Source organism: Ictidomys tridecemlineatus, chromosome 5, assembly GCF_052094955.1.
Source record: "Ictidomys tridecemlineatus isolate mIctTri1 chromosome 5, mIctTri1.hap1, whole genome shotgun sequence".
Taxonomy (NCBI): Eukaryota; Metazoa; Chordata; class Mammalia; order Rodentia; family Sciuridae; genus Ictidomys; species Ictidomys tridecemlineatus.
Genome location: NC_135481.1, coordinates 197,493,933 through 197,517,016, shown reverse-complemented (window position 1 = coordinate 197,517,016; position 23,084 = coordinate 197,493,933). Strand labels below are relative to the sequence as shown.

General features: G+C 53.5%; 1 long non-coding RNA gene across 1 annotated transcript; it reads right to left on the bottom strand.

Annotated features, from left to right (window-relative positions):
* Positions 1-1,322: 1,322 nt before the first annotated feature.
* LOC120886558 (uncharacterized) lies at positions 1,323-14,285 on the bottom strand. The gene is made up of 2 exons (XR_013438612.1): positions 14,201-14,285; positions 1,323-4,948 (listed from the first exon to the last, which is right to left on the bottom strand). It is a non-coding gene; the product is annotated as an uncharacterized LOC120886558 (long non-coding RNA).
* Between the last annotated feature and the right edge of the window lie 8,799 nt (positions 14,286-23,084).

Below are 23,084 nucleotides of genomic sequence, written 5' to 3'. Positions count from 1 at the left end.
TGGCCCATCTGCTGGGAGGGAGACTCTTGCCCATCCTGGACAGGAGGAAGGTTCCAATGACACTCTGATGACAGTGTACTCCACCACTGCCACCCTTCCGCATGGCCTTATCCACTCTCCCTTCAAATCCCACCATCGGAGCCCACCACACTGGGAGGTTCTGAATCACGTCATTCCTATGAACCCTTCTCCACCAGCACCTGCTGCCTCCTAATGCTCATGTAGAGCAGATGCTCAGTGGAAACAGCTGAATGAACAATTCAATAAGCGATTCTCACAAGAGTTTACCTTAGTTGGCGTCTCGAGGTCACAGAGATCCTCCAGCGTTTGCATTAGGCTTCCCACTGTCTGGTAAGCTCTGTGGACCCACATCACCTTATCCTCAACCCAGCAGGGGCTGGGCACAGAGTATCTCAAATGTCAGCAGCTTACGAATCACCTGTGAAGCGTGTCAGACTGCAGGGTCTGTGCGGGGCCCCAACCTAGACCCCCTGAAGGAGCTTCCAGAGTCAGGACCCTGGTGTTTGCACTCTCCTGGGGTCCCCAGGAGATTCTGGCACAGGGGAGCATGGTTCCAGCCTGCTGCAGACCATCCTGCCACAACCCTCCTCAGCACAAGTCGGAAGGGGACTTGTTCATTCATCGTGGAGTTTGACGTTCAATGGAGGAGGTTCTACCCTGTGCCAGGTGCTGCAGGGACCCCCAGAGGGCTCTCAGCATGGGGGGGAGGGCTTGTCTGTGTTGCACTTCAGGAGACCCACGTGATAGGGCTTGTGAGGCACCATGGCAACCATAGGAGAGACCTGGCCAAGTCCCAGCTGGCACCTGCAGGCTGAGGGGAGGGAGCCAGAGACATGTCAACATGGCTGAGTGTGGGAGACAGGCTGGGGGAGGTGGGGGATCTGCCCTCTGTGCCGGGGCAGTGGGGAAGCCTGCAGTCCGCACCTCCAGCAGGCCTCCTATGTAACCGTTGTGAACTGCCCACATACCGAGAGTGAGAGGTGAGGTGCCCTGGGATGTGGAATACTACCTGGTTTTCAGAACCCAAATGAATGTCACTCATCTGAAGACAGTTTGCAATAAAATAGTCTTTACAGTTATTGAGAGTTTGCCCTGACCCTGTCGACCCCCATGCTTGAATTAGAATCCTTCCATCTGGAATTATTAGTTAAGGGCAGTTTATCAAAGACAAGATGGATGGTGTAAGCAGATTTTGCCGTTGGTATTCAGGAAAATGCATCATCCCCTGCCATTCAGCAAAAGTTCTTCAATCACGGTTGATTGAAGGTTACCAACCTTGAATTATTAGTTAATGGCATCTCTGCAAAAGCATGATTTATTGAGCAAGTAAACTTTGAAAATGAACATAGTTTCAAAATTGCTGGCTATTTCATCCAAAGCTGAAATGTGCATTATTTTGACTCTTACAGCGGAAACCAAATCCAAAGCAGAGGCTGATATGTGGCCCTGATCTCAGATTTCCGGACAGTCAGGCTGTTAAGAAGACATCGGAGTCCCGGCTCCCGAGTTCACCTACGTGGCCGGCTCCCTCACAGCCAGCACCACCTTGGAGCAGCCTCCCTGAGGTCACCTCCAGATGGGAAGCCTGCCTTCCAGCAGATGATGCTCCGTCACCTGTCCCCGTCACCTGTCCCCAGGGCCCTCTCCTGAAACACCATGCAGGGCCCACACCTGCTGCTGCCCACGTCCCCGGTGCTGCCACCACCTCTGCTTGATCACTTGAGAACAAATGACGTTGGCTCAAGGGATAGAAATGTGTTCGCTTTGTCACATGGCCCATGGGAAATGCATCCTCCTCTCTTCCCTCAACAGGGGCCTGGTTCAGCCTCAAGCCCTCTGAAGGCAAGGTCAGGACAAGCAGGAACGCTGTGTCTTCCTCAGCCCTGGGTCCCTGAGACCCCAGCTTCTTCCTGCCCTTGGGTCCTTCTGCCTGAGACTTTGTCCCTCCAGGCCACCGTGCACACCCATTCTCAGTGGACATCCAGACACGTCCATCTGCAGGGCACATGCTTTCCTGCCACACAAGCCTCTTCTGAAGCACTGGACATGGTCAGGGTCACCTGTGTGCCCGTTGGCTCATTTCCCCCCCCCTTCTCAGGAGCCTCCCTGGTTTTCATGTCCTAGGTGTCCCTGGTGCTTGGAGCTGGGGGCGCTGGTGTTGAAGTGAGTCACTAAGAACCACTCAGGGTTCGGAACCCCCCGGGGCAGCAAGAGGGAGGCAGGCAGAGAGCACTGGTCAAGTCATTGCCTGGAAGGGGGCTGACGGGTATGCGGCTGGGCTGCCAGTCTGCCCTGCACTGCATGCTTGCAGTGGAGACCTGAGTCTTCTTTAGCTCCTCCCTCCAGGCTTCTCTATCAATGTCCTCTTGGAACCATGATGGAGAAGTCTGGCACGTTTGTTTGACTGCAAAATTCTTTTAAAATATCCTCATGGGAAAATCTATCAGAAAACAAATGACAAACTGCACAGAATATTTGAAACACATATAAACTACAGAGCCAGTGTCTTCACATGTAAAGCACCCTCGTGAATAAACAAGGGGATCACCAACCCACCCAAGACATGGATCAAGAACAAAACAGGCACTTCACAGGGAAATAGATGGCTCATAAGCATATTTTCATGTGCTTCAACTCCATTTAGAATGAAACAAGTAGTATTTAAAACTACAATTTCAAATTGTTTTACTTAGACTGACAGAGATTAAAAGTTGGCATACCGTTTGCTGCAGGGCCGTTTGTCAGTGGGCGTTAACAGTGCGAGTGTGCCTTCTCGTTCCTCTAGGAATTTCACTGCTGGGATTGTATTCTACCAGGACGTCTGTGCATGTGACCAAAAATGTAAGTAAGCCTGCTTTTAACAGGTGTGCTTACTGCAGCAACAGCTGGGAACCACTGAATGTTCTCAGAGAACTGCTCAAGTAAGCCGTCATGTGACCATACAAAGGAAAGGAATGGAGCCTCTGAAAGTGACCAAGCCACAACCTGCTGGCAGGTCCAGGCTCCAGTGTCCAGTCTCTGGGGTCCAAGTTCCAGGGCCCAGTCTCTGGGGCTAGTGTCTAGGGCCCAGTCTCTGGGGTCTAGTCTCTGGGGTCCAATCTCTAGGGCCCAGTCTGAGGGGCCCAGTCTCTGGGGTCCAATCTCCAGGGTCCAGTTTCTAGGCCCTAATCTAGGAGTTCAGTCTCTGGGGCTCAGTCCTAATCTCTGGAGTTTCTAGGCCCTAATCTCTGGAGTTCAGTCTCTGGGGCCCAGTCTCTGGGTCACCTCTGGAAAGGAGGGCAAACAGCTAGCATCTGGGAAAGAAAGAATAGGTAGTTTGGGGCCTGCTCTTGGTTGTTGGCACCCTCCCCTCCTTGGCGTCCCCACCACAGGCCGGGTCCCCGTCACAGTGTCCCCACCATGGGGTCCTCACCATCCAGCTTCCACCCATCACACTGACTCTTGGCAGCTGTGACTCAGAAGTAGTGCTTAGAAACCTCGTGCCCATAAAGTGTGATGGTCCCACAAGGAGGCTGCCCGTGTCCAGGATAACGGCAGTGTCAGGCCAGGGAGTCTTCTGTCGGAGAAACAGAAAGCAGGGCACTGACCCGGAGCCAGGAGCACCCTCCTGTGATGTGCAGGGATTTCAGAGGAGGTGGCCTGGAAACCCTGCAGAGGCACAGGTGAGCCCGGTGGAGCTGGTGCTGCCTGCCTGCTGTTCAACCATCAGCTGAGCCAAAGCAGAGCCACCATTAAGGCCACGAAACCCAGAAGGGGCTCAGCTCTGTCCCCAGCAGATCAGGCAGAGCTGCTTACGGTGGCGTTGCACTTGATGGCGAGTACTCAAGAAGTCCTGGCAGAACCTCCCATCTGGAAGCACCCAACACGGGCTGACCTTTTCAGCCGGGCAGGCTGCCGGCCTGGCGCCCACATTACCATCAGCTGTCCCCAAGGCTGCCTCCAGAGAGCAGTTTTTAAGTGCAATCAAGGCCCCTGGCCAAGGTATTTTTAGCATTTCTTGGTGGGGCCATGTCTCGGAGGCTGTAAGCAGAGACGTCACGGCCAGGGCCAGGAACATTCCTGATTTCTGGGTCCCTGCTCTGAGGTTGGCCTGTTCCCATGACTAATTTGGAAATTTTCTGGCTACCTTTATGACCCTTTGCCTGGTGACCCTTCCCCCAGAGCACAGGGCTCCTCCTCAGCGGCCCCAGGGACAGAGCCAGGCCCTGAGCCACTGAAGCGCACGTCACGCTCCCTTCTCAGCTAGCAGCAGCAGCAGCAGCGGGAGGCTGCGGCTCCGTGTGGCCCTGCAGACACACAGGGCCGCATGCTCATGTTGAAGAGTGGCGCTGCCGAGCAGGAGCAGGAGGCTGGGTCTGGGGCTCCCGGGGCCACACTCTCCTAGGCCTTCTGTGCTCACTACCCTACAGTCCTCCGCGTCTTGGCGCCGCCTTTCACAAGTCTCCTTCCAGCCTGTGCGCCCCACCAGTGCACCTGAAGAATACCGTATACGCGAGTTGTTTTTAACTGTCACGTATTTAACTGCTTTTTAAAAATATGATAGATAATCATCTTTTAATGGAGCCAGTTTCAGACCCTGGCTTCCAACCCAAACCAGTGCTCCAGACCCTCTGTTGTGTGTCTCCCACCTCCTGGGTGCACTCGTAGGTCAAGCTCTGGGGACACCAGGGTTGGAAATGGGATTCATGGGGGTTTGGGCCCCATCCCTCGTTCCACATCTAAATCAGAATCTTGACTTTAATTTCTGACGGACAGCTCAATAGTAGAAATGCATCTTTGGGTGATGGAGAGGCCACATACATCCAACATCCTCACTGTCCTCTGTCCTCAGCCTCCCTTGCAAATAGACTGAGGCCACGTGAGTCTTCCACCTTCCCCTGTGCAGCAGGGAACGTTGAGGCCCAAACGTACACTTACTGGAATTTACCTGCAGGAGAAACAAACCTTTGTTAGGTTATGAGGCTCTGTGGATCTATCCATTATGGCTGCTGGTATTAATTTCACAGACTAATATGCGGATTAATTTCAGGTTGATTTCTCACTCTATCTTCTCTCCTCCACTGCAAAGCTCAGGCCTTCAGGCACCAGTTTAATAATGATCGAATGCTGCAATTATTTTTCTTATGATTCCCAGCCCATTTGGCTTTTGAGGCGCGACTCGGTGTTGTTCTGGATAGAAGCTGACTCAGAAGCTTCAAAGCCATATTGTGGGCGCCACCGAAGCTGGCAGAGGCAGAGAGCGCCTGTCTGTTAGGCTCTCGATTTACACATATGACAGATGAAGTGAATGTGCTACCAAAGTAGGAGGACAGAACTTGAAACAACCGAACCAGAGAGTAAAGAAACAGAGGCAATGGCTGCCGCCCCACTGGACCCAGAGAGCCCAGACCTGGGCAGAATGAGTGGCCCCGACCCACCCGGCTGCCCTTTCTGCTCTCTCTCAGCCAGTCTCTGCAGAACCTTCCACTAAAACCTTCTCCTAAAGCTTTCAGCAAACGCAACGAGGAGCATCAACCGGTGCGGAAATTGCAAACAGAATTTATGAATATTACACTCCTTTCATCTAAAGAACCTGAGGACGTTTTTACAAATAATTCATTCAATTCATTTCATTCTCCAGTGTTAAATTTGAGATGCCTGAATTCATAATTGAATCTTTTGAAAGAAGGGAAATCTACTACATGTGAACATGCAGAAACTCAAGCCTTCTGCCTGATCGCCAAGAACTTTCCGGAAGGGGTGTTCATCCAAAGCCTGGTGGCTCGGCTTCCTGCCTGCACAATTCCCGTCTTCACATCCTGCTGTAATCACTCGGTGGCAGGCTCTTCCCGGGAACAGTCAGCAGAGCAGGTGGGAGGTGCTGGTGGAGAGGGTCCCCTGGAAGAACTGGGCTCATGGCGAAACTCTTGAGGGAAAACATTTTGTTAAAAGGGATTTTTTTTTTTTTCTCTTGGGGCTGATTTCCAAAAACCTGAATCAGGCACAAAAGTGAATCTATTTGTGCAGTTGATTGGCCCCGGGGGAACTGTGTCTAAACAGTGTCACTAGGAACATACTTTTCTCCCTCTCTCGACTCAGCCTGACTCCATGGTGTCCACCTCCATGGCCTGCACCAGCTCCCGTCTGCCCCTTGTTGTTGCAAGTGGCTGAACACACCCCTCTCCACTCCAAATCCCACCCAAAAAGTTAAAAAGAATTCCTGGCCTGAGTCCCGTGGGCCCAGCTTGGGCAGCATGCACATCTCTGAACTCATCATGGTGGTTGCAGGGATGAACTATGCTAATTAAATAATCCAGGAACGACTCTGGAACCCATAAGAGCCGAAGACCACGAGATGGAGAATGGCTCAGAGAAATGTCCAGGTGTTTTCCCCGAGGAAGATGGAGAGATGGTGGTGGGAAAACAGCCAGATCTAAAAGGCCAACAGACCAACGTTCCTGCACTGCAATTTCCAGGATCTCCCGGATGACCCTGAGTCCTGGGGCCCTAGGGCTCAGGCAGAGAGCCTGTCAATCAGAGAGAACCTCAGCTTTATTATAGTGTTGAGGACCACATGAGGGAGTCACCCAGCAAGGGAGGGCAGAGCTGGCTTCACAGACTGTGCACACCGCCAAATGCGTCACAGTGGAGACATTAAACATGCAGGTTTTATATATCAATACCCTCAGTAGAGCTCGGGAAGAGGGGCATTTTTTAAATGTGGCAGATCGAAGAAAGGCAATTTCAAAAAATTACTCCCTGTACAATCCTATTCGTACGACATTGTTTAAGTCCCAAGCAGACCAACCAGAGGCCACCAGGGCCTGAGAGAGGAGTTCCGTGCCGGAACAGGGTGGCCTGAGGCTCTTTGGGGTGTGGGCTCTGTCCTGGCCTGGCTCAGCCTGTGTCTGTGCTGGAGAGTACATGTGAGCTACACGGTGTAGAAGAGCTCAGGGGTAGCACACTCGTGCACTGTCCCGCTGCTGGTGATCCTCGACCCACTCGAGGGACATTGGAATGTTTACGTGATTTAAGACTCGGTTCTCCAGCCTCAGCAGCCACATCTTGAGGGCTCAAGGCAGGGCTACGGTGGTCATGTTGGTCGTCTCCGTCACTGGGTAGCTGTTGGCCAGCCTGGTCCGTGTCTCTAGAGGGTTATATACCGTCAAGTGCATTTGTCAAAACTCATGGAATGATGAAGTTAAGACTTCTGCCTTTCATTTGTAAAATTTACCCTGAAAAGCATCAGACTCAAAGCTGCCTGTCCAGCAGTGGTCGGGAGGGCTGTGTACAGCTGTCCGCAATGCACTTTGGAGTGCACCACAGAATATGAAGGCAGAACAAGGAAGGGGAGGAGGGGAGCGTGGAGGACGCACCAGTGTGTGTTAAACCAGAGCTCCAACGGACGCGCAGGGCCTCGGTGGGCCACATGTGTCTGCACCGTGTAATTCTTTAACTTCTCTATTATTTGAAAATTTTGAAATAAAAACAGAAGGAGAAGAACATTGGCTGATAAAAGTGACCTCAGGGCCCCTGCAGGAGACTGGGACTGGTTTCCTGGCTGTAAGCTGGAGGCTGCTCTCCGATCTAGACCCTCCCTGCAGCGGGCCCAGTGAAGCCCCTTCCCCCTCCCACCTCGGCTGGCTTCCTCCGCCCCCCCCCCCCCCCCCCGCAGGCTCTCTCTGACTCCAGCCTGGGAACTTGCTCTGCTTTTCAGGGCTCACAGGGCTGTTTTGAGGTTGACCATTGGCAGGACTCCACAGTCCAGGTTTGGGACTCCTTAGGCAAAACAGACTTTCCAAAGCCGTCTGGGTTTCTGGCCTACTCGTTTGCAGGCTGCTCTGCTACAAGCCTGTGTCAAGTTGAAGATTCGTCCTTGGAGCCTCCGTGCTCTGCCCACCGCACCTCTCTCCCAGCCTCATAGCACCACCTCAAGCCACCACCAGAAGCTACAGCTTTGCTGGGGAGGCAGCGTCCTGAATGTGACTTTTGAGACAAGGTTCCAAACGGCAGGATGGCAGGATGGGCAGGTCTTGTCTCCTGCTTAGGACATGGCTTTGCAGAAAACACTTCTAGGACTAACATGGTTTGAGAGACGCAGCAGTCACAGTTTTCAACCCTTTCAAGCTCCAAATTACCAAGCTGTCCATCAACCTAGCCTGCCGGGCGCCAGCCGGGAGCGCCTCCATTAGCACAGCTGTGTACCTGTCATTCCCGCTCATCCACGGCCAGCGCAGCCAAAGTCCGCCCCTCTGTTTCGGCACGGTGCTGAACGCAGTCAGAGGCAGAGGCTAATGCACGACCACACTACAAATTTCTCCCACCACTTCCCACCATTATCCTTGTTCAGAACCTGGGCTGCTTTTCAAAACACAATGGGGGGCATTTTTATCAAATGCTTTGTTTCTGTACCAAGAGGGTTGCCAGCTCTCTTGTCCACAATATTTTAGTCCCACCACCTGGACACCCATTAAGCCAATGCCACATACTTAAATCCTGCTACTTGAAGCTTGATTCTCTTAGTTCTGTATTTTGTATCCATTAAGATTAGATTTGGATTGACAAGAAAATCCCAAATTGCAATAGCTCAAACAGGATGCATTAAATCTCCTCTACTTGGTGGTACCGGAATGGTGTAGGCCTCAGGGTATCAAGGATCACTACCCCTTCTGTCCTGTAGTCATTTAAGCTGATGTGTGGCTTCAAAGGCAATGTCCAGGACGGCTGCCCCAGCTCCAGCCATCACACTCTTATTCCCTGTAGTAGAAGAAGAGGAGAGCAGACAGGTTCATCTCCACCCTTCATGGACTCTTCCTGAAGGTTGCTGTACATTGGCTGAAATGTGCTCACTCAGCTACGTCTTCCTGTGGTGGAGGATGGGAAATATCATTCCCACTCTGGATGGCACGTGGGTGGAAAATTCAGGGTTTTTTCCTGAGGAAGAGGGAACATGGACTCAGGCGGGGCTCTGTGTGATAGCTCCACATCCTGATCCTCCTCTGACACACACATCACAGAGGAGGCAGAGCTGGGCAAGGTCGCAGTCTGTCACACAGAAGTTCTCTGATGAGGGGCGCCATCCCAGAACCTTCCTCTCCTGGGGCTGTCCTGGTCCCCGACGCCTAAGTGAGTAGGCACAGAGGTCGCCTGCCTCGTCCCCGGTGTAGGACACGCAGAGCTCCCCCCCCCCCCCCCCCCCCCCCCCCGCGCCTGGCGGAGCAAAGTCTTAACAACTGAGCTGGCTTCTGTGTTCACACACCACACCATGAGCAAAGTCAGCACCTTGGGTGGGAGGAGCCACCAACCCCGAGACTGTCACTGCACTCGGAAACCCAGACCCATGAAATGCAACATGAATATTTAACTTCTGGGACTGCAGCTATCTTTGGATTGCTAAGTAATTGGGAAGCTAATGTTCTTGATAAAAGCACACTTTCCCCAAAAATATTGACTATTTCTGTGTTCTTGCCTTCTCCACTGCCATTAGCAAGGGTTGGTTTAATTCACCAGAATATGCAAATTCCCCTGGCGGCTCTCAGGGCCACCAAACCCTCCCGCTGCTGACACTGCTAACGGGGATTTTTTTAAGGCTGTCAATGGATCTGAGAAGGAACTGTGGGGACAACCGTTCAGGACACCCAGGAATGCCTCCTGCAGGTGACAGCTGAGAAGGGGAGGACATGTAATTTCGATTCACACCCAAGGGGGAGGGACGGGGAGGCTCCGGTATCTGCCAGGGGGCTCTGCGAAGTTGCCAAGGCTGCTTTCTCTGCTGGATGTTAGAAGCCCAAGGCCTGAGGCCTAGGAAAATGATCAAAATCAGGGGGGAAAAAAACTATTGGCTTCAAAATACATAAACAATCCAGCAAAATCAAATTAATAAGTGCCTAATTAAATGCTACAAAATGTAACATTCCGGTCCCTTTGTTAGTTGTTGAATTTGGCATTTATGAATATTACATGAGTATTTTATTACTTTTGAAAACAACTTGCTGGAGACCTTTTTACAGGGGAGAATGCTCGAATCTGTGTGACCACTGCCAGGGTCCAGGGCCAGCAGGAAATTAAACGAGCTGCCCACAGCCAGAAGCAAACTTGCCTGAAACCTTTCAACTCTGCATGGCTGTGAGGTGGCTTCTCACACAGGGTGTGGGTACCACTCAATATGTCTGCTACAGTGGGGGCTTTCAGGAAGACTGTAAAGGGCCAAGAAGTAAACACTGTGGTTGGGCCTCAGGGCCACGCTGTCTCCCTGTGACTGCTGAACTCTCTAGCAGAGCCCAAGGCAGCCGTGGAGGAAGGGGAAGCAAATGAGTGTGGCTGTGTGCCAATAAAACTTTATTTACAAGAACAGATGGTGGGCCAGGCTTGCCCCGGTGGTAGTTTCTGACCTTGGCTTAGATTCAGGTCTAATAGCCACTTACTAATTCAGGTCTAATAGCCACTTAGTAACCCCTGCCAACAATTAAGGCTCAAAAGTATATTTTTCTACAAAAAAAAAAATGCTGTTATCCTGAATTACCCAGAAAATATCCTAGACTCTGCTCTGAGTCACCACTAATGGGCATAACCGTTGGACACACTCCTGCAGCAGGCTCAGGGCACTGACGCCTTGGAGACGGTTTCCCTTCCTTTTCAATCATCCACTCCTCCAGCGAACAGACCGAGCGCTGTGCACAACTGCTGGGATCTCTTCCAAGTAAACATTTGCACAGCTTCTTCACAAAGAAGGGAAAGTTCTACTCCGGTCTAACAGAATACGGTTAGGAGAGGATGTACTGTTACTGTTTAGTACTCCACTAATTCAGCAGCAAATGCGTTTCTCTTAATTTTTCCTAAGGCATCTGAGAGGAACTTCACAAAAGGTGTTCAAAAGGTCTACGAATTTTTTTTAGAAATTGGCTCCCGACCTTTAGATATCTAATATAATAAAGTGTCCTGGTAGACTTTTGAACTTCGCTTAGTCAGTCTCATGTCTATGGCTAGACAAGAAAGCTTAGAGGGCGCGGGTCCTCCTATATAAATGTTTAAAAGATGTTTAAAGGAAACCCTCCCCACCCCCACAGCTTGCACCAACAGTCAGTGGACAGGTAAGGACCAAGGTCAAGCTGTGCTTTTGCTTAAATCCTACCAGAACTTCCTGGTTCAAATCTTCCTAATATCTTTTGTTCACCTGATTCATGCAAAGTAAATTATATCAGTCCTTCAGTTTTTCAAAGCATCTACTGCTCATAAAGTTTTAAGCATAATTATTTCTTTCAGGATAACATATTTTATCTAGTTAATCAAAGTGAAAAGGAAATGATGTTTATCTTCTCAAAATCACTAAAAATGCTGATTACAAATGTTCTGGAAACACATTTGCCAATTTACCTTTTTCCCCACTTAAATTGGAGCAGAATCATAATTATAGAAATATAAATAAACTTTTAAAACCCTGTTTTCATCTCTCCCCAGTGTTACCTGCTGTTGCCAAACAGCTCTGGAATCTACGTGCTGTATTTTCATTTACCCTCGGAGATGGGTTGTCAATGGAAGCAAAGGATAATGCGATTAAAGTCAAGTTTCTCTAGAAAATGTGACAAATCAGACTTATAAAAAGCATAACATGCTGCTCTGCTTTGGTTCAAGACAGCTGGTCTGAGAACATCAAGGCATTTAATCTGGATCCCTAGTTTGCCCTCCTCCGGGTCCTAGGAGGTGACTGAAAGCCAGGAGCAGAGCAGGGAAGCCTCCATTGGTAGTTCCTCCACGAATCTCTGCAGTTCTCCCAATCACGCCCCCTGGAGGAGGGAGCCCAGAGTCATTGCTTCAAATAAAGAAGCCTGAGACCCCAGTGTCCAGTGCGTCCAGGGGCAGCTGCAGCCCTGAGATGAGAGGTAGGAGGCCGAGGCTTCCTGCAGGTCAGCTTGCCCCCTCCTTGCTGCAGATGCACAGCAGATGGCCAGCGTCCCCATCCAGCACATCCACATCGCAGAGCTTCCGGGGGAAGCCTCGGAGAGAGGAGGTGAGTGCCACCAGTCAGCAGAGTCAGTTTCCCTGGGTTGGAGCTGAGGACACCTCACGTAATGTCCAGCAGGCAGCCACAGTCCAGGCCGTCAGGGGTTTCCAGCCAGCTGGGGATAGACACCACCTTTGCTGATTGCTAGGAGGAAACTTGACAGGATGGTGGTGGCGAGCCCAGGTAGAGAGACAGGACCCCAGGGGTCTTCTCCACTCCTGGACTCTGGTGCGTCCATCAGGGCTCACCCACCTCCCTGCCCTGCCCCTCATGTGGACAACGTCTCTCCTCCCTGCCGCCTTGCCTGTCTCCTGCTCTCGTCCTACCCCCGCTTATGCATCTTGGCCACACCTCTTTACCAGGCTCCCACACAACCCGAGACTGTGAAGCGAAACAGGCTCCCAAGGCTGGCAGAAGTGCAGCTGGCCCCAGGATGGCACCCAGGAGCACGGTGCTCACCAGAACCCTGGGTTGTCTTCAGCAAACCTGCCACCTCCTCCCAGGGCCACAGTCACCGCCTTAGACCACGCCCTCTGTCCAGCATGGTGGCAGATGGTGACATGGAGCTGACAAACCCTCTTGCTCTTGCTGGTTCCCTGGGAGAACTCACTTCCTGCCTCTCAGACCTGGTCAATAAAAGCCAGCTTCCAGGGACGTCCACCTGCTCTCTCCTTCCTGTCCTCCAGTCCCGGGTCTTCGGGGAGCTGGGAGCTACACCCCATTGGAAGGCTCCTGCTGAATACCCTCACCCCACTGTGCTGAGCGACAAGCGCAGGGATCCATCCCGGCCACTGTGCTGTGGCTGCTGACTCCTTTCTTGCCAGGCCCACTTCTCCCCTTCCCAGCCTCCTCCAAAGCCCCCATTTCTGGCCCACCCTGTGCAAAGCTCTGAGACGCTTCCTAGGCCTCAGATCTGAGCACACATCTCCTGGCCTAAAACCCCCCGTAGCAATTTTGTCCTCCAAACTCCAAAGACATTCAAACCCGAGGACAGCAGCTGCACACCCGGGGGTCATCTTCCCACCGTATCTCTGTGGGTCCCCTCACTGGCCGGCCACTCGGGTCTGGGGCCTCCAGCAGGGCTGCGTCACCAGGTCCCCCTTCTCCTGGCCACTGCACCTGCTCTTCCCTCTCTGGGAATGACTGCCCTGCCACCAACCTGGTCTGCCAGCTCTGAGTCGCTGCTCAGACCCACTGCAAAGGCCTTTCCAGCTTCTTCTTACACGAATGACTCGTGAGTGTTTGTAGGATGGGTGGCGCCTAAACGATGGAGGAATAAATGAAGGGTCGGATGATGGACGCACAACAGAGTGACAGGAAGGGAGGAAGGAGAGGCAGGGAGGGAGAGGGAAGAGGGAGAGGGAGGGAGGGAGGGAGGGAGGAGAGAGAGGGAGAGGGGGAGGGGAGGACGAAGAGGTGGATCATGGATGGATAAATGGATGGGTGGGAGGTGGACGGTGGAGAGGTGGATGGGCAGATGGAGGGGAGGAAGAGGAGCTTTGGCCTTGGCAGGAAGGGGCTTAGCAAGGCTTTCTGGCCTGTCATGAGCTCACAGGGATTTCCAAGACGTTTATTTTGTGTGCAACATGAGGACAGACAGAACCCAAGGGCTCAGAGCCCAAGGTGGGAAGTGGGGAGGTCTTGACAGCAGGAGCTGAGGGGCCCCAAGGGCTCCCTGTGAGTCCCCTTCTGAAGGACCTCTCGCTCCTCAGCCCTCAGCCGCGCCCTCCCCATGCCCTGGCAGGCATGGTCTCCAGCCTCCTCCAGCCCAGGGATGTCCACCTGCTCTCCTCCCGGGCCCTCCACTGAGCAGAACAGCGCTCCTGGCCCAGCGTCCACTGGCGCATGGGGTTTGGAGCCACAGGTGAGGTGGAAGGCTGTCCCCCGCAGTCTGTCCCTACAAGGCTCCCTAGCGCAGGACGCAATGGCTGGCAGGGAAAAGAGCCCCTGCCAGTTAACAAGCAGGCGTACAGGCTGACCTAGGAGTTGGGAGTCCGGTCACGTCCCCCTGTGAAGCCGAATAGATAATTAATGGCAGACCTGGTGAGTCTGCAGTGGGGCTTGTGCCTTGTGGATTCAACTTCAAAACCCCCGAGGCCGGCGGCAGAGCAGCGGGTTTCTGCGCCCTGATTCAGCGATTTTGGAGCCCGATAAGATCAATAATTCATCATAAACCACCAACTAAGTTAGAAGGCTCACCAGGGAAAGAGCTGGGCCTTCTCTTTCTTCCTTCCTCTTCTCACACACGGAGCCCAGGCTCCAGCTTGCTCTGAGTCACTCCGCCTCCTCCTGGCAGGGGGAGGAGGTGTTCCTCTCCGGAACGGAACTCAGCCTTCCCGTCCCTGCAGCCGTCTAGGCATGGGCCACTCGTGTGTGCACGTCTGTGAGGTCGAAGGCCAGAGGTCATGATGACCTGTCTGTAGACCTGTTTCCACCCTCCCTGGAGGTGGGACACCAGGGACAGGCAGGTGGAGAGGCTTCCCTGACACTGCCCACGGTCAGGAGGGCGGGCTGGAGTCGCCTCCAGGGCCCTGGCTTGGCTCTGCCCCTCGAAGCTCCACTCAGGAGCAGCTGCTCTGGCCCTTGGTTCTGGAATCCATCTTCCCGCTCGGGCTGAGGCGAAGAGCAGTCCTTTCATGAGTTCATTCCTCAGTGATCACGTCAGGCACCAGGAAGACCACAGCCTGCCCTCCAGGGAGTTAGTCTGCTCAGAGAGAGGCACAGAGGCTTCACAGCTCTCCACACTTCTTCCTCCGGGGAATCAGAGCCTGAGGAAGCCTCCCGGGGCCTGGCTCTGGGTGCGTGGTCTCCTCCCAGAGGAGCCTGGCTCTTGGGTTTGTTTCATGTCCCAGCAATCACTGGGAAGGACTCAGAGACAGGAACCTGGGGAGGGGGGGCAGGGGGTGTCCTATAGCAGCCTTGGGGCTGCCCCTGAGGCCCAGAGCTCTAGCTCCCATCCTGGGGACTGTGACAGGAACCTGATCGGGGGACCTGGCAGTGGAGAACTCTGGACTCCCTCCCTGGGACTGTGGTGCCTGCAGTCCTGTTTCTCGTCCACTCTGTCAGACAGAGGAGGGGATCCCTCCTCTGCATCACCAGGTTTCACAAAGCAGGGTTCCAGGACCGCAAGTCAGAGGCCCCGGAGAGCCCCAGGCCCACTAAAGCAGGGTCTGTATGGCTTATGCATCCTAAGGTGCTCCCAGTTACCCAGACTCTGGAGCTCGACTGCTTGCATTTGAACCCTGGATCTACAACTATTTACGCCTGTGACCTGGAAGACATCACCGAACCTCTTTACCCCCGGGGTACCTGGGAGCTCTGAGAGAGCATAACTTCCAAGCACTCAGAGTGGCCTGGAATGAAGTATTATGCATATTTGCAAGTCATCTACATCTGGCCGCAGACCGCTTCCACTGAGATGTCACCTTTGTGCTTGCTGAGCCACAGTCTGAGTTCCAACTTCTCTAGACACAAGCAGCTTCTTGGAGCATCCCTGCCCAAGTGGAGCACGCAGGGCCTCCGTGGCACAAGCAGGTGAACCCAGCCCTCCCCTTCAACTTTAATGCTGTCATGGTTTCCCAACAGGTGCTTCCTGACCCCAGAATTCATGGTAGTCACATGAAGGAGCCTTCCAGGACACATCGAACATCAGGGCCTTGCCCAACAGTCCCCCTCGGCAGGTCACGCCACATCTTTCACAATTGCTCAGAAAAAGACTCATCGTTCTCCTTAAGTTGGGTTCTGCAAGGCATCCTTGAAAGGAGGGTTCCCATGAAACTGGCTGCCAAGGACAGGACTGTGTGCTCCCTAAATTCAGGTGTCAAAACTCAACGCCCCAGTAATGGCATTTGGTGGTGGGGTGACTAGGTTTGGATGAGGGCAAGAGGTGGCACTCGTGATAAGACCCTAATAAGACAGCATGGAGCTTGATCTCTCCTTGTCACACAAGCACACAACAGGAAGACGGCCATCTGCAGGCCAGGAAGAGAGCACTCACCAGACCAACCCTGCTGCCACCCCGATCTCAGGCCTCCAGGCTCCAGAGCGTGAGGCAGCGAATGGCTGCTGTGGAAGCTTCGGCACCTGTAGGTGTGGTTATGGTGGCCCGAGCCAGCTGAGACAGGGACTTGGGAAGGGCAGAGCTGGGCAGTAGAACAGACCAGCTACCTGATGCCCTGTCTCCACCGTCCTTCCTCCCACAGCACCAGGGGCCATGTGGGCACTATGGGACCCAAAGAAGCCTGTGAGGAAAAGGAGAATTCTAGCAGCACCGAGGACACTGTCATGCCCCCCAGAATCAGCAGTGGTCCTAACAACACGAGGACCCTTGACATGGCCCCCAGAAACAGTGGTCCTAACAACACGAGGACCCTTGACATGCCCCCCAGAATCAGCAGTGGTCCTAACAACACGAGGACCCTTGACATGGCCCCCAGAAACAGTGGTCCTAACAACACGAGGACCCTTGTCATGCCCTCTGCAGGATCCATGGTCCTGGCAGAGGTGGTGGAGGTGGAGCCGACTCAAGACAGCAGCTTCTCTGAGGAGAAGATTCAGGTCAAGGGTGACGTGCATGTGGTGGGAGGGGGAGGCCCTGCAAGTTCCATCACTAGCCCTTCCACTGCCTGGCTGAAGACGCTTCCAGGGAAAGAGGAGCCGGAGCACACCCAGCCAGCCTCCGTAAGGGCCTTTCTACAAATTTGATTTGATAAGTTTCATTCCATCTATTCACAATGTGTCAAAATGCATTCTATGGTATAATTAATTATGACTTATGCTGTATAACTACTTAGAACAAACAAAAAGAATTAAATAAATAAATAAATTGTATGTTTAAAAAAAAGTCTGATTCCTTGGAGATCCTCCTCTGTGCCTGTGCTCCCTTGATGGCCATGCTCCTCCCTGCTTTTGTAACTTCTCTCCCTCTTAACCTGGCTCAGGTAAAGCCCAGGTGGTGCTCTGGGGTGGACACACTTGTTCATGGGATCTGGCGGCTGGGCACTATCCCAGGAACCAGGGTACAGAGGCAGGAGTAGGCTCCGGGTGTACCGTGGCATGTCCTCTTCCACCCTGCCCTTCCAGTTCCCAGTGCTCAGGGCTTTCCACAGCTACCAGACGCAGCACTAAGGCAAGCTGTGAGCCTTGGCGGGATCAGGCTGCACGTGCGGGAGTAGAGTGCTAGTTTTTTGCTCCTCTTGGTTCAAAGACCACAGCACAACCCTTTAGTTAAGAAGGATGAAGTTTGTTAGTTCTATATAAATCACCAAAGGAGGCAAACACATAACTAGAAACTCCTGCATCCACGGTGCCTTTAGTGATTCTGATTTCCATGGGCAGGTTCTAGAGTTCATCTGGGAAGGTGGAGAATAGTAGACTTGGGGCCACACACACCCAGAAGGTCTCACACTGGCTACAAAACATACAGAACCTAGTGCAAAAGGAAATGTGGGGCCCTTGTTCAAAAGCTTAGGATGTCAAGGTGGTGACAGCAGAGAACTGAACCAAGCCTGGGCCCTTCTGAGCAAGGGCCCCGTAACATAGCACAGATTCTGTGCAGGGAGGTTGGTCCCCCCAGGACTGAGGGATATGGCTGTCCACGGGAGAAGCCCTCACTGGTGTGGCACCATCTTTACGCAAAGACCAGCAAGCTCCTTTGGTCTGGTTTAAGCAAAGATAAATTACAGAGATCACAAATGCTGGTTCAGAAGCTTTTCTACCATGGCTCTTTAGATCTTGAAAACCTTTTAGCTGTATGCCAGAAAAGCGAGTTTTGTCAAAATACTAGTCATACTCCACTGGGCAAATGCCCTCTCAAGTCCAGAGAAACCATCCTTCTTGCTAACCAGGGCTCTGTCTCCGACTAGACAGCCACCGAGCCTCCATGTGGACCTCGGGGCCCTGTGGCAGCTGTGAAGCCAGACAGGCAAAGCCTGTTTCAGCCACAGAGGGTGACAGTGGGACTGCCAACGCCCCAGACTCACAGCCACCAGCCACCCCACTGTGATATGTGACCCTGACAGAATTCCACCCTCCAGCGCTTTGGCCACTTCTGACCTCCATTGGAAGAGGCCCATGAGGATCCATGACAGACAGAGCCCCTGCCCTTGGAGTCAGAACTAGTCTTCCTTAACTAAAGTCCGGCCTCTGTGCTGAGAGAAGCCAATCTGAGAGTTATTCCTTCTTCTCCTTATTCTGGAGACAAAGAATCAGCTTTCCTTTACTGCATAATGGGCTCTTGGTTTTGTTATTGATCCCTCAAATTTGACCAGTTGGGGTTAAATATTGGCAGCACGACTGGTGAGGTCCAAGCAAGACCTGCGCTTGAGACCCACACTGATGGTGCTCGGCCAAGCCCACTCCTGGCTTTGATGGGATGGATTAGTAACCCAAGATGTTATCTCAAGGCATCCGCAGGGTCCACGGGAGCAATCCCTGCTGTTTCTGTAACTTCTTGTGAGTCTAAAATTATTTGCAAAGCAAAGAAGTAGTTCTAGAGTGTGTACGTAGATTATATAATAAAGACAGAGGGAAGCCCAGCTCCATTTGGTTGGAAATGTGGGATCACGGGGTGGGAATTGGTCAGGGCCAAAGTCATGTGTCTTAATCTTATAGGTGACTCTGGTCCTTTTAGATGGACACAGAAAATATCTGTTTGTGGGTATTCCAAAAGGTGTCATATTTGCTCAAGACCAGCAAACATCAGCTCCTCAATAACAGCCACCATCAAGACAAAGATAGCTAGTTAGACGGGTGGAAAGATGGTGGAATATACACCACGCCCGGAGAGAGAGTCCCACTTCTCGGATCTTCATGGAGTGTGTGATCCTGTTACAATGCCACAGAATCTTCTTGAAGGAACCTGGTATCAGTCAGGGGCCGGCCTTCTCTGACTCAGCGCAGTCCCTGGAGCAGAGGGCCCTTGGCTGACCCTTGCTGACAGGGGCAGCACTTCTTTGAGCTCCTAGGGGGACAGGCTAATTCCCCCCATGAGAAAACCAGCCGGCCTGGGTGACCTTCACGCCTCTCCTGCTCACATCCTCTGAGGCCAGGAGAAGGGAGAGAGGAGCCCGTGGGAAAGGAAAGGCAGAGAGCCCGAGAGCAGCAGGGGCACGGGCTGTGCGGGAAACCGGGGCAGACACCAGGAAGGGAACCTGTAAAACAGGAAGGTGGGTGGCTCCTCCCTCCTGGTCCCGGTGAAGAGCCAGCAGGACTGCGCATGCGTGGTGCGCACCCAGGACCGCTCAGCAGTCGGAGCTAGTGCTCCTCGGGTCAGTGCCTCTGGCCTCTAGACCCTCCCCGACTAGTTAAGGAGGAAGAAGGCAGGCCAGCCAGCCCTGCTGACAGCACCTCTGGGTGCACGTGGGGACAGACAGGAGAGGTGCGAGTAGCAGATGCACATGGGTCCCGGCCCCTGCCCCTCACCTGGGGCAGCCTGGGTCCACGTTCCGTTCCTCGGTGAGGACAGCTACCACTCAGAGAAAGGAGGAGCTAGCCAGTTGGAAACCCCGGCTGGCGTGTGTTTATTCAGTGTAACTGGCCTTTTAAGAAACCTCCCGTGCATATCCAGAGTGATGGGTTGGGCTCTGAGGCCCAACCAAGATAAAAAGCATCACAGATAACAACTGTTACAATCTCCATAAGGGGAGGAGTTCCGTTTTAGTCTCCATCCCCTCTCTTTTCCCTTGAAGGAAAAGGGCCCCCATCTGCTCCCGCACAGGGGTTCCAGTTTCCCTCCCTTTCGGCTTCCTGTTTATAAATCCATGGGCTTGTGGTGGCACAGGAAATGGTTTTAAACAACACAGAGTTGCGTGTAAGAGAGGTCTTCTCTTTCTGATGTGTCTTCCATATCCTGACGTCCAGGAGGAAGTGCCCCTCTGGAGCTAGTGGCTTTGCCACCGGGGCCTCTGGCAGGCGGCCTTATCTACCCACAACTACCATGGCCTCTCTGTTTGGAGTCTCTGTTCACGCTTGCCTGCTCTTTACACTAGCAAAACTGGTTTTTCACTTACCATCAAATATAAAATTTCCTGTTTACTTAATTTGGGTGCAAGTCCGATCAGACAAAGCCCAAGTGGCAAGCGCATGCGGCGGCCCGTGGAGGCACAGCAGGATGGACTGCAGTGTGGAAGCACTGAGTCATGGGGTGAAGGGCCCCTCGCAGCCAGGTGAAGGTGTGAGGCTGAGGGAGCCCGGAGGCTGCTGGTGGGGGTGACTTGCCAAAGGACCCCACTGGTTGGGCAGGAGGAGGAGCTTCCCGGGATTCCCTGGCATGAAGCTTCTTCTCTCTCTAAAACCAAGAAGTCAATCAGGGGCAGGATCAACACCCTCACACTCAGCCTGGTGCTGCCCACAGCTGGGCTGAGGGGCAGAGCTGACACCTGGTCCTCCACAGCTGGCCCTGTCCGTGAAACACAGGAAGATAAATATGACAGAGGCTGAAATCACAGACGGCAGCAATGAAATCAGAAAGCCATTTTCCCCGAACGCGCTACCCTGATGCCAGCCCTGAGAAGGGCGTAGGCGGTGACAAAGGCATGCGTCCCACATACCCAGCGACTTCTCTGGGGAGAAGCTGTTTGTCTGTCCTTCCTTGCTGGCTGGGGGGTGAGTGACTCCATCATCCGAGTGCAAGGACGAGGAGGCCGTGGGATCAGGTGGCTTCCTCAGGTGGGTGAAGTGAGCGGCAAAGGCAGGCCTGGAGCCAGCTCATCCCCGCAGGACCAGGGGCTCCACACTGGCCTCTCTGTGGAGGAGGGAGAATCAGTGGGTTCTACCCGCCAATCCCGGCCAGGGCCAAGAGACCAGTTCAGACTGGTTTAGCAGCAAGCGTGGTGCTTTCTACTCACCACCAGCCACAATCGTGTCCCTCTAAGGGGGGCTTCTCATCCCAGCACTTTTGGCCCTGGGCCAGACTCTTCTGTGCAGGGAGGGCTGTCCCTTGTGTGTTAGGATGTCCATCCGGCAGCAGCCCCACTCAACACACTGGGCCTGTGACAACACACCCTCCCTGTGTCAATCAAAACTGTCCCCAGAGATCAACTGGTACCCTGGGGGCAAAATTTCCTGTGGTTGAGAACCACTGAAGAAAACGTCCAGCCCTTGGGTTGGGTGGAACAGTTTTCAGGATATTTTCCCCCTACTTGCTGTTCAAACATGAATGACGATGAAGGCATGGAGGGACACAGACAGTGAAAACGGGCTGCATTTACGTCCATGAGGTGTTGACGTCACGTCATAAAACAGTGCACATGTCCACGGCCTGGGCTGTGGCTTTGCTCTCGTGTTGCGCAGGGATCACCTGCTCCCGTGGTTATATAGAACAAGACCACCATGGACTCGGCGCCTCTGTGGGCTCCATGCCTCTGTGGGCTCCTCTGCTGGACCCGCAGCCTGCTGAGTACAAGCCGCTACCCAGCCATGCACCACCCTGGACCTGAGTGGGTTATCTCAAAGGCATCCCCCAGTCCCACTGTCACCATCTCCCACCCCTGCAGACTCTACCTGGCCTACAGCCTGGGGAGCAAAGCCATGTACCCAGGACACCCCTAGGCTGCTGACCTTTCAGAGCCTCAAAGGCTGCACAGAGGACAGGGCCCATCAGGAGCCCAGGTCCTGCCTCCTGGTGTTCCAGGCGTGGGAATCCACAGGACAGGGACTCGTCCTCACAGGAGGCTCTGCTTCTGGAAAGTCTCCGACTTCTCCCTAGACAGTGGCACCACACCATTGCCAGGCAGGAGGCATCCTGATGCCAGCTCAGTCCAGCCACCCACAGAGGGAATGGGGGCTCCACAGGTGCTGCCCGGCTCAGCGTTCACTCACCTGACATGGGCTTCCTTGGTGCCCCATGGCCACGGCTACATGGAAGTGGCCAGCTAAAGTGAGAGGGAAGAGTCCCAAGCCCACCCTCACTTCTGACACCAACTGTAAGTTCAAGTGTCCCCAAGACCACCTTGGTTGACAGTTCTCTGGAAGGCTCCCAGCACTCCCTGCAAGCTTCACACTGCTGGTCTGCATTTGATCAGGGAAAGCTCACGGGTAGGATGAGGAGAGTGGGAGAGCGTGGTGAGGTGCATTCACCAGCCATGCCCTCCAGGGGCTTGGAGGTACCTCCCAGAAACCCAGGGCAAAGGCCAGAGCTCTGGAGGCAAGGTGAGCACTTCAGCCAGCCTGACCCTCCAGGGCCCCGGACAGCACTTCCCTTTGCCTCCGTCTGTGTGAACTGTGCTCCGGTCATTCTCAACCCTGACCCATCCAAGCACCCGATTTCCCCACTGTCCACCTGTCCTCTTCACTTCCCTGGCAGTGTCCTCTTCAAAGGGAAGTGGTCCCAGTGGGGCTCCAGTCTGATCCTCCCCTCCAGGAGGAGGGCCTCAGTCACTGCAGACCCCCAGGCCTCCCTGTAGTCAAAATGGCACTGGAGGGCTGGCCCCTTGTCACTGTTGTCAGACAGGAATCTGCTCAGGGTCCCTGGAGGAGTCTTTGGCAAGAGATCTTGAAAGGGGAGGGGGTCGCAGGAGGAACTGCTATTGATTAACGGGCGCTCCTCACGCACGCCGACCCCTGGTGAATGAACACTCGCTCTCTCAAGAAAGCATCAGTCCACAGACATGTTGAAACCATTTCTCCCTCAAAATCAGAGGCTGCACAGGACGATGCTTGGTCAGTTTTCTTGCTTTTAGGGAACTTGGACTATGTGAAGTTTAACAAAACTCACCACCTCGAATCCTTGAGGTGGAATGAGGAATCACTAAATAAGCTACGCTGTCAATCATGCCAAGTGTCAAGAGGGTGACTGTAGAGGTGAGCAGGAGGGTCCCTGTGGGATGGCAATGCCCTGCTCGTGGCTGTGTGCCCATAGATATCCTGGTTGTGCACAGAGCTTTGCAAGGTGCTCCCTGGGGGACACTGGGCCAAGGGTACAGGGGGCCACTATATTGTTTCCTGACACTGCACATGAATCTACAGTTACTCAAAAATAGTTTTTCCTAATTGAAAATAAATGCCAATCATGAAGCCATCCCTAGGAGAGTAAGAGGACCCAGGAACGCCAACCCGCTCCCTCCTCCCCTCTGAATCCTGAGGA